This window comes from Tympanuchus pallidicinctus, unplaced genomic scaffold (genome assembly GCF_026119805.1).
Source record: "Tympanuchus pallidicinctus isolate F22 unplaced genomic scaffold, pur_lepc_1.0 scaffold11, whole genome shotgun sequence".
In the NCBI taxonomy this organism is placed as follows: domain Eukaryota; kingdom Metazoa; phylum Chordata; class Aves; order Galliformes; family Phasianidae; genus Tympanuchus; species Tympanuchus pallidicinctus.
Genome location: NW_026294627.1, coordinates 21,350,516 through 21,368,087, shown reverse-complemented (window position 1 = coordinate 21,368,087; position 17,572 = coordinate 21,350,516).

Sequence of the window (17,572 nt, the reverse complement as noted above, 5' to 3'; positions counted from 1 at the left end):
CATGTTGATGGTTGTCTATTGTAAACAAGCAGGAATATGTCTTGAGTGGTACATGAGCCCTCTGGAAGTCAGTAGAGAGTACAAAAGGAATTAACCTTTTCGTTTCCAATGGCAAGAGCAAGCAGCATAAGGGCTTTACACCATGAAGTTTAGGTTAGGCATCATAAATGTGGTGCCCCAGAAGAGATAGCATGGGAAGTCTGTGGGATTTCCCCTTTTGCAGATCTGTAAGATCAAGTCAGAGAGGTTGTTGTCAGGAGCATCTCTGCTTTGAGAGATGTTCTCCAAGATAATTAAAATGAAGGAGCTCAGATAAAAATTTTGCATCCATCAAGCAAAGCCGTATCTGTTTTTCACAGTTCTTGTCATCCAAGCTGTATTAAGGTCTATGTTTTTTTCTTCCCTTGTTTCTCATGTTTTTTAAATTGACTTCCCTTTCCCTTTCCTTTCCATTGACTCCCCTCCCCTCCCCTCTCCTCTCTCTTTCCCAAATGAATTTACTGTATGAATTAAATGATACATCTCAAGATGAAAAACGTCACTTGTGTTTGTAATGTTGACAGTGAAACATTACTTTCTCTTTTTGACAGAAGGAGCTCCGTGTCTTTGCAGTGGCAGGGTTATAAGCAGGTATCACGATAGAGCTGTCGCTGCTATGGGCATGGGCAAGTAAAGGTCAGATATGGTACGTCTGTCTCCTCGTTCCTTCATGTCATCTTCTTGTGTAAACCCCAGGTCTTCACTCTGGGACACTTATTTAAGCAGTTCCATGCAAAGTATTAATTTCTGAAAAAATAAAAAACAGCCTAGCTGCCAGCCTCTGAAATTAAGTGTTGTGCTTAAGCACAACTTCAAATACTCTTTATCTCATTTGTTTAGATGAGATTGCTAAAAATATATATTAAAATCTATGCTAGAAAATGTGTAGGACTTTATTATAGTCTAAGAAAGTGGATGTTAATTAAAAACCATTTTTGAATGTGTAAATATTCCACATGTTAATTAAAATTTTCAGTTTTAATAACATTTTTAAACAAAGGGCTTCTGAAATGTGTGCATTTTATGGCTGGAGGGGAAAAAAGTGCAGTCGTGCCTTTTGGCAATAAAGGAAGACAAAAGAGGATTTTTTCCATCAAAGCAAAACTTTTTGCTCACTTTACAGTTTAGCAATGCTATTCTAATTCAGAAGAATCAGAACTCTGATTTCAGTCTCTAATTATATTCAAAGTAGCTGATGCTACTCTTCTGACCTTAAATCAATACTGGCTGGTGGTTGCAAAATCTTCTTTGTGAAGAATGAAAATTAGATACACGAAAGTAAAATATTAAAATTTAAACATTAAGGGGATGATGTAGGAGACTCATTCCATCCAGATGAGGTACCAGCATCAGGGAGGTAGCAATGCTGGTGCCACCTCTTTCAGCACAAAGTCCGTATTTGCGCTGATCTGGGTGGCTGCACATACAGCCTGTCCTTTGGTAACGTGCTCTGCAGGTCCAGTGAACAGGTGATGGTAGCACAGCTTGTGAGCAGGTCCCACTTGGTGCTGGCGACAGCACCAACTGCATGGCCTTGCCTTTATCTGGAAGAGCAGCAACAAGTTGTCACATGTTGTTCAACTGTAGAAATGATGAATACAGGTTTTTGTCTTCTAAGAAAATTCTGTAAAATCTAAACCAAAATGTCAGCAAAACTTTCTACAGATGGGTTCTACAGCACATGAGCTGTCACACTGAGCAGAGAGGTCTGGCTGGTGCTTCCTGCACTACTCAGGGTTCCCAGCATCCAGAATGACATAAGATTACTTTCTCTTTCTAGCATTATCTCCACTAAACAGTACATGAAGCAATCTTCTGTAAGCTTCTGAAAGCTTCTGAAATTTAAATGCCTTTCCTACTGGAATCACAATTACCCTAGCCCCAGTGTCGTGCACTCCAGGGGTATCAGCAGAATGATCTGAAGACCCCAAAAATGTACCTGAACCAGATAGCACAGACAGGTGACAAATGCAGCCTCAAACATTGTGGCTTTGGGGCTGCCTCACAGCAGACAGGGGCTGCTGCCCATAGCTTTGTGGCAGCATAGGTTGCCCAGCAGCGTTGCAGTTACTCACTGTTCTCCCCAGAAGGACAAAACAGTGAGGACTTTTGATATCAAAACAATCATAAAATTAAATTTCTGTTAAACTATACCTCCTCTTAGTGCTCCATGTGTAAGGAAAATACTGAACTTAAAATCAAACATTCTTTCTGTCCTTACTGTATCCTCTACAAGCTTTGCTGTACCTAGAAACAGCAAACAGCATACTTCAGTGCTGTGCATGTTTTAAATGAATGTCCTTCACACAGCATTAATATCTCAAACCTGCTTTTCATTTCAGAACAACACAGAACACTCATAACTTTGGCAGAACCTTGAAATGGCTCTGCATAATTTGGGAACAAACTCTTTGGGATTGTTCAAGACTCTCTGCTCAATAACTACCTGACTGCAATCCATAGGCTTTTCCACCTGAGCTTACTGAAGTGCATGCTAAAATGCCTTGCTGTATGCTTGGTGCTTTCTTTATCAGACCCCTAACTTATGGTTCCCGTATTCGCAGCATCTGTTACTCAGCTGCTTCTGACAGCTGCTGTTAATCTCTGCTCAGACACTGACCATTGAAAACTTTCAGAGGAGTTGATGTTTTGACTCGATGATCCTATGGAAGCTGCCTTTTTAGCTCCGTTTCTCAGGGTACAGACAAGTTGCAGCACCTGGACATTAAAAGATTAAAATTCATTATTTGCTGCTATTGCTTTTACTTGCTCTTGTTAGTAAATCAAACAGAGATTGCAGGCGTTTAAACAGATGAGTTTTGTACACATGATTGGTGATACTTAGATGAGAATCAACTACCTGGAACAAAAACAGAGGGAAAAATACAGCAGCAGTAATTATAGAAAGTAGTATCTTTGTTGTTCTGAAAGTTAGGTGCAGTGATCAACATGATCAACAGAGTGCTATGAAGACCAGAGCTGAGCCCCACAGCTTTGTGTTGGATGTTGATAAGGTAGTGACTTTTCTATGACTATTCATATGCTAAGATGTATGCTGCATAACTTTGTTGCAGCTAAACTAAAGGATGAGAGCAGAAATGGTCACAGGATTTGAAAACTTTTTTGTAGTTTTACAAAATAATGATATGGCATTATGACTTATAATACGAAGAAACAAACATCAAATCTTTTTGTTCTTAAACGTTAGCAATTTTACTTTTTGCTATTACAGGCAGGAATCATTTTCTGTTGAAGGCAGGAATAATCTCTGAACAAAAGCAATGCATGTTTTTTTTTGCAGGAACAACCAGAATGATAACTCTTTATCTGAATTAGTCATGAAAAACAAGTTGTTTTCCAGCTAGCTCTGCAGAACAAATTTCTGCTTTGCTAGAGCCTGGCAATGGTTTTTACCTGAACTGGCTTGTCCTCTGAATGCTATGCCTCACATACTCATGTTATACTTCATGCTACCCTGCAAGTGGTGGAGAGAGGCACGGGTGCTCAGAGTGGATTATCAGAGCCATTGCCTGGTGGTTTTGTGTCCCTGATGCCTGTTTCCCCTAGAAGTCTATGATAAGATTCTCCAGGAGTGTTGAATGAACTCCTTAGATATCAGCGTTGGGTTGAATAACCTGTGAAGCAAACTGGCTGTATGTATGGAACAGAGCTGGAGCATTGCAGCCTTGCTTTTTTCAGACTAAACAACAATACAACTATATGCCTGCTTGCAACAACACCTAGTTCATCACAAGCTGTAGGTCAGGATTGTTAGCCCTTTGGCCAAGAGAGTGTGAGAGGAAACAGAAGCAGCCAAACTCCTTCATTACTTGGAGAGTTCCCCAGCCTTTTTCTCCAGCTTATGAATTTTAATTAGAATGTTGTATGGTTTCTCCACAGTGTAAGATAAGTTGGCCCTTGATTATCCAAGTAAGTTAGTTAATGATGCTTGCTCATTGCAATTAAACTTTCCCATTGCAATTATCTGGATTCTGCTTTGTCTATAATTAATTTCTGCTCATAAATGCAGCACGTTGCTAACAAATGTCTGTAGAAGATGTATGGTTCAGCAGTGCTCTGGTAGGTACACAGCAGCTACTGTGTAGTGTAGTTGAGTTCACACATTCTTAATGCTTACTGCATGCTTTGTTGTGTTAAATGACAGCCATTTTTCTTCCCTGCAGTCAAGAACAGAGATTAAAACTCTAGATACCAATCTGATCTCACAGGTCACAGCTTGTCTGTGTAACCTATTTTATGTTATAACTAATGGCAGTAAGAGGTCTTTTATCAGCCTTGTTTATTTATGCCCATGGCTCACAATGATGATTTACAGAGCACCTGTAACTGCAAGTATATACCTCTCATGAAAATGCAGTATGTAGCTGGAAAAAATGACCTTGTGGGAGGGAGAGATATTCAATGCCTAAGACGAAAAAAAGAAACACTAACAATGGGAAAATCCAATACTAAATAGAAAGCAAATCCTTTTATTTTCCTGCTCTAATTACCCCCTCTAATGCTTATAAAGGAGAGGAAAATCCAGCATATCTAATTCACTTTGTTTAAAATCTGAGCAGAACTGTTCAAATTGTCATCTGTGCTCTTTGCCTTGCTGACATGAATTCTAACTGCATCTTAGGAAGCCAAAGAGCCTTGAAACCACAGAGTTGGAATTTCCAAATTGAATTTGTGGTGAATGAGAGCTTGTGAGATATATAATTTATAAAACACGGTTGATGACTTCAATAGATAAAACCAGTGCCAGGAAAAAAGAGAGAATATAACAGAAATGATTCAAAAAATAAAAGTGCAGTTTGTTTTTGTTTTTTAAAAAGCCTTACGAGAAGAGATTTAAGTATCTCAACATCTGATTAAGAAGAAGACTGAAAGGTGACAGGATTGGAACAGTACTCCAAGGAAAGAAGATGCCAAACCTGAAAGACACACTTACTCTAGCAGACACTGTGATAAACAGATCCAATGTCAGGTGCCTCAGAACAGCCAAATTCCACTTAGACACACAAGTGTTTGTAACAATGACATTGATTAGCCCTTCCAGCAATCCCCTGGGGAACAGGATGTCTTTGGACATGTCCAGCATATCTCTACTTAAGACATACATTGTCTAAAAGATATATCTATTACCTGACTAGTATACTGGAGCAATGGGGAAAAGCCTGTGATACACAAATCAATAGAAAGCTCAGTGAGATGACTTGACAGGCCCTGTGGCCTATGAGATCAGTGCTACTCTTGTCTGACAATCATTTCCTGTAGAGCTGTATTTGGGCTATAGCAACTCTGACAAGATACTCCCAGCAGCTTTCTCCTATGTGTTTTTGCTTGCCCAGCTCCCTGTGTGGGAAGCAGGGCTTTTCCCCCAAAAAATACAGTAAAAGAACTACAAACCTTTTCATCACTTCTTGTCTAGAGTCAAGTGCTTGCTGCCACGTTCCTCTGTCCTCCGGCTGCTGGCTTCACCATGCTGTCATTGTTCCCTACTTTCCACTCAGAATCCAACCATGTCTTGATCTCTGATAGTGATAAGCATCTGCAGGTTGCCTCGAACACAATCTTTGCTTCTCCTCCTCTCTTGAAAAGAGACATCTGAGAGGTGAAGGAAATGTAGGCATTTTAGAAGTTTTTATCTGTAAAACAGCCCAAGCCTGGAAATATGCGTGTGTCAGCTAGGATAAAAAGTAGTTTCTACTCACCTCCATCTTACAGGAAGGATAGCACTGTGGTACTGATAAGATAGAAACAAATACTCTTTCTCAAGCTAGTATATACTGTCAGATAGTACTTACAGAACTGCTTAACTTACTGAATTCAGATTTCCTTTCAATGCCTAGCATTTGTTTTTTTTTTGCCTAGACTCAAGAGAGCTTTTACCCTTTCACTAGCTTTTCAGGGTTTCAGATGTCATTTTTGGGCGACAGTACGTAAAAACACTTTAAGGCCACTAAAAATTTTCCTGGTGATCCTTTTCCCTTGTATATTTGGGCACTGGTGACAGTTCTCTATCATTGACTAGAGACAATCTAGATCCATTCCGGATCACTGCTGAGCATCATTAGTATGTGTAAACATTTCAGGAGGACTGAGGCTTCTCAGCACCGGGCTGGAAATGCCCAGAAAGGTTTCTCCTCCCTGTACTGATATTTTGAGAGGCTAATTAGTATTTAATTACTCTACTGGTTATCTCCGTACCTGATTCTCTCTTCATGTCTATTTACATGACACACGAAACTCTTCTTTGGTTGTGGGAGACTTTCACCTTGTTTATATAAGCATAACATCCCAAGGAAGGAGATCCTCTTTTCACTCGATGCTTTTTCTTGATTGCTTCATCAGAAGTGGATTAACAAAACACTCCTAATCTGGAGAAAGTGAGAGAATTGAAACAGAATTCTGAGCTTGCTGGAATTATAATTTATATGAGCTTATAACTTTCTGAAGCATCATCTTAGTCTGAGACACAGTTTCTTGCATGTAAAAAATAATAAGCAAAACTTCATTTCAGAACTTGTAAAAATAATTTCAAATATTGGTGGTAGGTGGATGGTGGGACTAGACAATCTTGGATGTCTTTTCCAACCTTGGTGATTCTATGATTCTGTGATAAATATGTTTTTCATTCAGTGGCTTCAATTGGATGACCTTCTTTTGGAAAACAGCTGAGGATTTAAAATATAAGGCTGTTAAAAGAAGTTGAAAATAAGCAATATTTATCATATCTGAGTAGCTATAAGGATGACATTCCCAGAAGACCTGTGGTTTCTCTAGTTGCATAGCCTACCTCAGGCATGGAGCATCTCTTTATTTTTCAGAAAAATACAGAACTCCTTTTATGTGCAGATTGTGTGAGCACAGAAAGTGCAACATCCTCATTATATTCCACATTTCTGGCCTTGGTAGATGTCAGTAGCACATACATCAGAGGCAATTTTCTTGTAGTCTAGGTATGGAGAATAACATTTGTTTTGCTTGAAAATGTATCTGCTCTTGAAGGTAAATTAGAAATTGATATTCTCTTGCAAGAGAAGGACAGCTCGTTTCAAACTGGGATCTTACACTGAGGATCCGCATCGATGTCAGGAGGCACTTTTCTCCCTCCATTGGCTCCTTGCTGTCTCAGCAAGTTATGCAAGATGAGCACAATCTTTTACGGGTATTTTATAACTAGAAGCATATTATTACCTACTTTTTTTCAAAGTCTAAACTCTCAGCCTACAGTATCTGATGGCAATAAGTAGTGTATACACTGTAATTAGCAATAATACTATTATCAGTTTCCTATGAGTGGACAATGTTTTGATTTAATTTCTGCTTATGTTATCTCATTTTTCTTTGGTTCCTGCTGGAGTCAGTTCAAGGTTTTCACACTCTTTATACACTTTTACGTATCAAACATTATTGCTGCTTTCTTCTGTAATGTAGAAGGACACGAATGGGTCATCTAGCACTGGACTTTAGCATTGCCAAAGATAGCAATATATTTTTTTCTTCTAATGCTTGATTGGTTAATGAATTCAGGTTGTTACAAATAGAATAAAGAAATATATTTTTTTTACATATACAGTGCCACCCAAGGCTATTGCATCATCCTGAGAAATGCCAGTCGTGCAGGGAGCACAATTAAATATTCCCCATTTTTGTTTACTGTCATTAAAAGCTATACTCAAGATGTGCTCAGCCACAAGAAAATAAAATGCCTCCCAAAGCATTAATTACAGATTTTACTAAAAGCATACAGAAGGATCGAGGTGTAGCAAAGCAAACAAGCCCTGTTCCCTCACCCCAGGAGAAGAAAGGAGAAGTGAATGCCAGTGACAGGGAGCCTGGTTGCTTTTGATGAGAAGGGAAATGCAGATCTCCCAGTTAACAGTGCAGTTAAAGAAGGGTAAGCAGCTTGTTGCCAAACATAACCACAAGGAAAACTGTAGCTACTTTAATCAAGAATTATTTACCCAGTCAATAAAACCAGACTGAAAAAAATTGACATAAGGGAAATATGCCCTGAATAACAGTGTTTTGAAAAGAGGGGGTTACCAAGGAACATTACCACTGACAAGTGGCTTATGGGTGGTTCAAATGCTTTCTCTGTCCCCAAGTGCATGGGATGATGCAGGTGATGCTGGGCTAAAGGTGGCTTGAGTTGTGTGTGTCTGATGGTTAGATCTCCTATCTGGGAAATAAGAGGAAGACGAAAGATAATGTCTGTAGACTGTGATGATCCAAAGGAAACTGCCAGCCCAGAAACTCCCTGCTTATTGATCAGACAGCTTTCAGGGTGTTGCATTTTGTTATGAATTCCAGAAGATTTGGGTCTTCTTCACCTAGCCATAACCAGAGACAAAAGGAGTTTTCGTATTTTCTCCAGCATTTACTGGGTTTACTTTATTAAAGAAGTAATAAGCCTTTGTCACAGCCTTGACAGCATTTTCCAGAGACCACCCAAAAGAAAGAAAATCACTTCTAGAAATCTCCATTCAAAAGTGATTTGGCATGCATCAAAAAGCAAAATGACACTATATATGCCTTGGCTGACATTTTCAATACGAGAAAATGTCCCATAGCTACCTGGCTTGCCCTAACCTTTTCAGGGCTGAGCAGTTTACAAGTCAATGCCAAGTCCAGTTCTGTGTACACTTATAAACTATTGATAATGGTCATGTTTAACTCTGGGTTTGCTTTTTTTTTTTCCCCCCTGTCCTCGTTCCATTACCCAGGATGTCTGCCACAGCCTTGCATAGCATTCTCAGCATCGCATAATGCAGAGGTGGGAAGGGACATGTGGGTCCATCTTGATGTTCTGATGTCTTGGTAGCACACAGGTGACAAAATGTGATCAGAACAAAGAAATGGGTACATATTTAATTAATACTGCATATTGTTGTTCCAGGTATCGCCTAAAATCTTCGTGCATATAAATGACTCTGTTTCAGTAATGCAAATGTATTGAATCTTAGAGCTGTACTGAGCCAGCTACAGGCAATACATGATCAGATTTTCTCACTCTTTGGCACTCCTTGAGATGAGCAGGGCTCTGATAAGGAGGAAGCAGTTGTGTGAGTCAGGCTACCAGGCTGAATAAGAATTTTCAAGACTTGGACTGACATAGCATAGCTTTAAGCTCTAAAAGTGCCTTTTTGTTTAGCTTTGATGTAATCTTCTCAAGCTCTGCTAATAACAAGAAAGCCTGCCAATGTTTTCTTCCATGATTGCAGCCAAAAATAACACATAGCATAGAAGTGCATCTGCAACTGAAACAGTTTTCAGCTTTAGGAACTCTAAGTGCCTGTGTCCACGCCGAAGTCACTTGTGTAGTTATTCAGTGTGTTTTTCCTTTGTGGACACAAAGGATACGTTTCCAAGTGCATTCCCACTGAGGAAGACACTTAGGATACAGCTTGTGCACACCCACAAGGTGTGAGTCACTGTGCTGACAGATCCTCATTTCTCTCTTTTTTTCACAGGCTTGGCAACTAAATTAAGTTACACAAGTGCAAATAAGCAGTGAATCCAGCAGATCTGACTGACCTCATTTTCTCATCTGCATGACCATGACGTGAAAGCAACTTACAGAAATTACTAGATTCATGGTTGGGAAAAAAACCCCAGCGAAGGTAAACAACAGGTGTGACCCAGCTGGAAAACCCACCTTCAAATTCCTACATATATCCTTGATGATTTTCACAATAGAACTGGATGGTGAGTGTCCTAGGCACTGAGGCAGTGACAGAGCAATTAAAATGTGTTTGCCCTAAGGCTGTCCCTAGAAGGGCTGGCTGCCAAAAGTGTCTGCTTAACAGGGCGAGGGGATACAGGGCAACCTTATCCTACTAAACATTTGGCTACGGACCCTTACCATGCTGTGCTGCATTCCTTCAGCATGGGAGAAGCTTTGACCTCCATGAGAAGTGGGAGGAACCTGGGATCTGCATAAAACCATAGGAATGGCTGGCAGAAAAACAGGTGTTCTGTTACTGCTGTGTAAGCTTTTCATGGAGCAAACACTGTGTATGAGAGGGCTTTAACCTTGTACAACTCACACAGCCTTTAGTTGGAGCACAGTGGGAAAGACACGTGCCTGCAGCAGCTATCTGTCTTGTCGGTAAGCACCTCCCTCAAATCAGAACAGTTTCAGTTGTCTCCTAGAAGTGTATCATTTTGTTGAGTGATAAATGGAACTGTGAAATATTGCCTGTAATCAACACCCTTTATTGCAAAGCTCATTAAATTCCTGACAAGTCTAGAATTGACAGCACTTTAATTTTGCTTTATTGCCTCATTTTATCTCACCAATTTCTTTCTCTGATTTACTGTTAATAATGAAAGACAGCAGAAATGCACTGTGTTTTAGAATCTGAAAAATAAGTATTCTTCCTTTAAAAAAATCCCTGATTTAGGCCATAGGAACAGTGAGTATTAGACAATGCAAGCATTGAAAAGGTGATTAGACTTTAATAAAACTGTCAACTGAAATAAACCAATCTCCTTACAAAACATTCTGCTTGCCAGGTGCTGGATTTTTGCTGTTAAAGAATTCTCTTTCAACAGTCTGTTTCAGTGTGCAGCAGACTAATGTTGTGACTGCCAAGTCACAATTTGGTTTTGTGCATGATCTGTTGAATCTTGGTAACAAAAAAGACTGCTAAAATAACACGTTTGGAACACACCACAGCAACTACAATATAGAATGAATGCACTAACACGTAATGAATGGAAGCAAAGTTATTCCTATCTCTGACTGCCCCAGGAAGCCTTTGGAGCCTGGTCTCTGCCCAGTGCCTTCACAGATGGGTCTGATTCTCCAGCCATGTGGTCTCTGACAGCTGCCCAAAATGTTTGCTACCAGTCTGATTTGGCAGATTCTTCCATCTTTTTTTTTTTTTTTTTTTTTTTGGCATTTGCATGTGATTATCCAAAATCCAGGGCAGTGAGAAATCAAACACATTTATCCACACATAAAATCGATAGCCCCTATAAACACCTGCAACAACCTTTTACTGAAGTTCAGCACAGATCTGTCCAGTAAGCACTAAAAATCACTTTTTATTAGTGCATTCATAATTTCTAGCTGATTTGCTCTGCAGTGCCTGTGGCAGCTGTACTGCAGAGCTGCAGGTGAACTAACACACAGCCATTTGCAAAGGACCCTTTCCAGCAATGCTGCCTCGTGTAGAATCAGAATATGACTGAGGTAGGAATAGACCACTAAGATCATATACTCCAATCACCAGCCCATCCCCACCATGCCCGCTAACCACGTCCTTCAGCGCCACATCTTGAACACCTCCAGGGACGGTGATTCCACTCCTGGGCAGCCTGTTCCAGTTAGTGCCATCTGTGTGACCACATGCCGAACTTCCCTGGATGTTCTCCAGTGTCCTCTTGAAAGGAAATCAGACTAAGTTGAGTGTCTTGAAAGCCGGGATGTTCCCAGGAGACTCTTGCTTCTGTTAATGGGAACATCATCTCACAAGGTTTTGCTTTGCAGAGTGCCTTGGCTGCACAACCACCATTTCATTGGTGAAAGAGAAGAGAGGGACCTCATACGATCAGGAAACCACCACACCCAGGTATCCTGGAGTTAAACAAGGCAGCTGGCTTTTGGAAAGACTTCTTGTCTTCTAACCTCTTTCTTGCCTCTTGGTTGTTCCTACTGCTTGCAACTTGCTTTAAATGGCATTGCAAGGCTCTTGGGTAGAGGCTGAATGTTTCTGTGCGTTTGTACTAGGCCAGAGCCTTGTTCAAATTTGTATTTCAGGTCTCTGTACTGCTTGGACTAGCAATATGTATGTGTATATATGTGCATAAGACAGCTCTTTTGATAGGGCAGCATTAATTTCCCCTGTAAAATTCTCGTTCAAAACAAATATCACTAAAATATGCAGAAGTAACAGGTCACATGGCTGTCAGCAGTGCTTGCATTTTCCATTTTCCCATACGTTCTCAGTGCTTGTGACACAATGTGTGAATTTACACAAAGCTTTAATTAGTACTGAGTGGCGAGAGCTGGAAAGCTTTATTAAAAACACCCATTTACAGTTTTATGTGGAGCCTCCTAAAGATAATGAGATGAAGTTTGCATTTTTTCTTCCTCTGCTCTTGACTTTGCAGCAATTCTGCCAACGTATATGGCAGAATATGTACCTTGTACAGCCTTTTCTGTAGATGCACTGCAAAGTAAGATCATAATAAGAAAAATAAGCTGCACTATACTTAAGGAAAAAGAATTTTGTTTTTTCTACTTTTGGCAATGGCTTCGAGAAGAGTGTAGTTTGAAATAAAGCGAGGTGGCTTGTTGGCAATTGAAAGTAATAACTGAATGAGACACAGATCAGTGGAAGTACTAAGATGTTAAGAAAAATCAGCCCACTTAGACAGCTAAAGATGAAGGACTGCCGTAACTGTGTGATAACTAAATGGCACATTCAAACCTGGATAATGGATGGTGCTTATAAACTTCTTATTATTTATACTCAAACAGTGCTAAAAGCACCTACAGATCTGAAATAATTGGTCCTAATTTTCCCTGATGCAACTTAATTATAATTGGTCTGTCATTTCTGACGTTACTTAATTTAATCCATGATAAAGAAATCTCAGCAGGGATCCAGCCTCCTACTGATACATGTGGAAGAAAAGAGTGCTCACAGATTATGAATAAGGAGAAATCATGACATTTTCAGGGAACAAAAAACCACTGCCTTGCCACTGTAGCAAGAGCCATATTAACTGCCTTGCCTTGGCTTCAGCTGAATGTACTGCCAAAGAGTCTCACCAAGGGGTTATCAGTGAGCTCCATTACCCCACCCTTACAGTGATAAAACCCAAAGGTTTTTTATCTGCTTCGTGGTGGTGCAGTTTAGGATTGGGCCAATACTGGGCCAGATTTCTCACAAAAAGGGCAGCTGGGGTGAGGGAAAGGGTCTGCACCAGAGGGCGGTGGGCATGGAACAGCCTGCCAAGGGCTGTGGGCACGGCCCTGAGCTGCCAGAGTTCAGGGAGTGTTTGGAGAACGCTTTCAAACCTAGAGTTTGGATTTTGGGTGGTGCTGTGTGAAGCCAGGAGTTGGACTCAATGATCCTTCTGGGTCCCTCCCAACTTTTCTGATACTGTGATTCTATCTTTTCAGGCCAAAAGTATAATAAAAAGGAAAACCAACCAGCCAAATAACAACAACTACAAAAGAGCACCAAAACCAACCAGGAAAGCAAGAGGAGATACTGATACTGAAACATGCATTTTTAAAGGTTTGCACTTATTTTATCTTTCACCTAATTAATTATTTTGCTTGAGGACTTATTTTAGGACCGTTGTAAAGCTTGGTTAACGACAGCCTCCTTCACAAATTTGTCAGTGCTGGTGCTGATATTGCTTAATCAATGAGTGTCCCAAAGATGGAAGGAAACTTCATGTATTCTCCCTGAGTAAGATGATGGAAATCTTACCTCACCTCTGTGCCCTCATCACTACATCTCCAGAGCACTAGTCAGGGGCAGACCTTTGTGAGAATATCTTCTAGTAGAAAAATTACAGTTAATGGACCACGATGTTGGCAAACATAATCATATCAGTTTTTGAGCAGAGTGAAAAATACCTTTATAGAAAACATACTTTAGGCTTCTGATCAGAATTAACATACACCTTAATTTCAGCATGGTGGGAGTTGGACCTCTGGAGGTCACCTGGGCCAACCCCTGCTAAAGCAGGCACACTCAGAGCAGATAGACCAGGAGCACATCCAAATGGAGATTCTGGTGTGCAACTCACAGGAGTCAGGATTTTTTTGTCTACCATTTGACATTGTTTGTCTTCCCACAGAGTGATGTATGTTTTTCATAGAAATATATGTGAGTCACTGGAAAAAGTAATTTTTTTTCTGCAAATCCTTATTGCTAGCTTGCAGAAGGAGGAAGCAAACTGTCCTGGCATCACATTCCCATCCTGCACTGGCTCATAACCCAGAGCCTGATGCACAAAGCGTTCTCTCAAACTGACTTTTGCTGGTTTGAAGGAAGATGCAGGATGTCTTCTGTCCCTTGCGTGTTTTTATCACCGTTGGAACAAAGATTTTTATTCCTTTTATCTCCCTTTGATGAGCAACAGAAGACAAACCAGAGGAAGTGAAGGTTCAAAGCAAGACTGAATCGCACAGCCAAAGAACCGAACCAAAGTGTCTTTTCAAGGCATTGTTCATATACCTGTTGGTGCTGCTTTAAGATCCAAAGCATTAATCTGGTCCTCCAGTCACAGACTCTTTTGCAATAGATGATTTGTGATGGAGAAGCACAGTGGCAACTGCCTCATGTTGCTGGGTCACAAAGCTGATGCAGCACTGCTGCTGTGATGTGCAGCCACACCAACCGGAGCTGGTGCACGCATTGACTTGTACAGACTCATAGATAGCAAAAGCAAACACACAGGAGGCCACTCTCTTCCACTGGTAACAGTTTGTGTAAGCAGACTAATAAAAGACTGTTTATCAAGAGATGTCTTCTCCATACATCTATTGACATTTGTTTATTGAACAGCGCAGAATATTTATGTGCAGCTTCCAACTGATACTGGCCTCAGAAGGGAAGTGATGAGTGATGTGTGCTGCTTCTTTACTGGCTGCTTCCAAAGCAGAAACCATGTGTTTGTCCAGCTTTAATTAGAAATCAGAAAAGTGACAGGGTTTGTTTTCAGTTCCAAGAGCACGAAACACTATTTCTTTGAATGAATTTAATTTATTAACACTTGAATTGTTTGTAAAAAGATCTGTATCAGGAGTAGTGAGGTATTATTAACGATTTTCTGGCTTAGAATTTGCTTGAAGGGCAGACAAGCAAATTCAAGGTGATTGCAGTGTGCAATTTAAGCTGTAATACAGTCTCCTAATAAGAGCTTATATCTGCTTAGTGCAATGATGACTGCTGAGAAAGATAATACACATCCAGAAACTAAAGCAATGGAAAAAGATGGTATCGTGTCACATTATTCAGTATTATTTTGCCTTTCAGTAGTATTATGCCTTTTTTCTAAAGGAACCAAAATAGGAAAAACAAAACACAAATAAGCAGGGTTTCAAAATCACTTTTGACAACGATAATAAAATATTTCTACAGAACATTTCATTCAGTAGAGCTTCTCACCCAGAGGTTTTTAGTTAATTGCAGGCACTAGACAAAGGAATTGCAGAAACTCTTCCATTTCTGAGGCAGAGCCCCTAGCAATCCTAAAAGAAAAAATCAAGGACAAAGAACTTCCCCTCCATGCCTGTAGTCTCTCCAAGCCCTGCTCACTGCTCCCATGCCAGCTGTACTCAGGGGAGCCAGGGAAAAGAGGGGCAGGCTGCAGACAGCTCCTGCGGCGAGGTCCCAGCACAGCAGCAGCCAAACCTATGGACAGCTCTTCCATCCTAAGTTCTTGGCCATGAGGACACTGGGTAGTTTTGGAAATGTTGTTGGCAGCAAAATACCTGCTTTGAAAGACCACTGTGCCAGGTCCACCTCACTGCTAGCATAAGCACACTGAAAGCAACAGAGCCAAAGCCACAACTGGTTCCTTGGGCAATATTTGTTCTACAGAGACAGAGTAGATGAAGGATTTGACAGAGGACAGATTCTCCCTTAAAACTGAAGAAATTTTTGTATTCTTTTTCTTTTTTAATACAATACATGCTAGTGCACTTTGCAACCATCTTGCAAGTGTGTCACATTGGAGACATTCTCCTGTGGCAGTTCCAACTCTAAAGGAGTTAGAAAGAAGGATCAGCACATCTACAACAAAGTAAACAAATTGAAAAAAGCTTAACTAGTTGTGAGATGTGTCTAAAGCTTCTGCAAGACTGAGGACATCCTCACCCTTCAGGTTTCTGAAAGCCTGGGGATCCTCATTCTATTTCCTTTTGTGTCCCTCACTCAAGACCTGCTTTGGAAGAATTAATGTGAGGCTACAGCCTGGTGGCTTTGCACACCTTTAATCTGGAGGTTGCAGTCACTTTGGTTTTGCAGTGCTCCATTCTTTTCACTTCACAAACATCTGGCAACTGATGTGAGAGCAACAAAAGAATTGGGAAAGTGGTATGGGAATATCTTACTGATTCTATGAAATGTATTCAGTAATATTACTAAAATATTTTATTCACTATGACACTGTATTTTGTAAGCAAAATGCTACAAGAATATTTGCACAAAATGAAACCATTGCTTATGAGTTAATGTTTAAACAGTATATGTCATAATTAGCTAGATTTTTCTGAAACAATGACAAAATTAGTCCAAGAAACTTCAGAATCATCTTTGCTTTGATGCACATATTTCCAGCATAATTGACCAAAATGATTTAATTATACTAATTGGTTGCACAAAGTGCTAACTTTAGATTGGCTAAGATGGGCGTAAATGCTTTTTGGCCTGGCCTTATTAATTTTATGATCCTTTCCATTATTCCACTGAGCTTGGAAAGTTACCATCCTGTACAGCTGGAAAGAGCATGTAGGCACTAGACTGAAAAGGGCTTTTCTCCCCTCCAGAGGCATTACATTAGCACGGAATTGCTGTTGCCTTGCCCAGATAGTGCAACATTCTGGCTATCAGTGAACTGTTAGAAGATTTTAGTTTAGCATACCTGTATTGTACCACTCCAGCCGTGTATTTTCTGATAGTTCCTTTCTAAGTGTGGAATCAGCCTGCCAACTCATTTGTATTACCTTCTTCCTTTTGGCTGTCATCCTCTGAAGGTTGTCACAGTGAAGTCATGCCTTAATACACCCCTATTTCATAGAATCACAAGATTAACCAACTCCTCCAAGATTATCCAATCCAACCATCCACCTACCATCACTATTTCCCCACCAAACTATGTCCCTCAGCACAGCATCTAAACATTTCTTGAACACCACCAAGGGCAGTGACTCAGTCACCTCCCCAGGCAGCCCATTCCAGTGCCTGACCACAATTTTGGACAGGAAATTTTTCCTAATGTCCAACATGAATCTCCCCTGGTGCAGCTTGAGGCCATTCTCTCTAGTCCAATTGCTGGTTATGTGGGAGAAGAGGATGACTCCCTACTTTCCACAGCTGCCCTTCAGGTAATTGTAGAGAGCAATGAGGTCTCCCCTGAGCCTCCACTTCTCCAGTCTGAACAATCCCAATTCCCTCAGCTGTTCCTCATAAGACTTGTGCTCCAGAATCCTCACCAGCTTCATTGCCCCTCTCTGGACACAGTCCAGGGCCTCGATGACTTTCTTGTATTGAGGGGCCCAAAACTGAGCATGGTATTCACGGAGCAGCCTCACCAGTGCTGAGTAGAGAAGGATGATCACTTCCCTGCTCCTGCTGGCAACACTAATTCTGATACCAGCCAGGATGCCCTTGGCTGTCTTGGCCACCTAGGCATATTAACTGTATTTAATATAGAACATAGAATGAAGTCTATTCTATATAGAATAAAGTCTAGGATCATCAGTGTGTCTTGCCATCAGTTGTAGTTATACAGGTCAGGGTAATCAGTGCTGGCTAATAAGTGAGCAGAA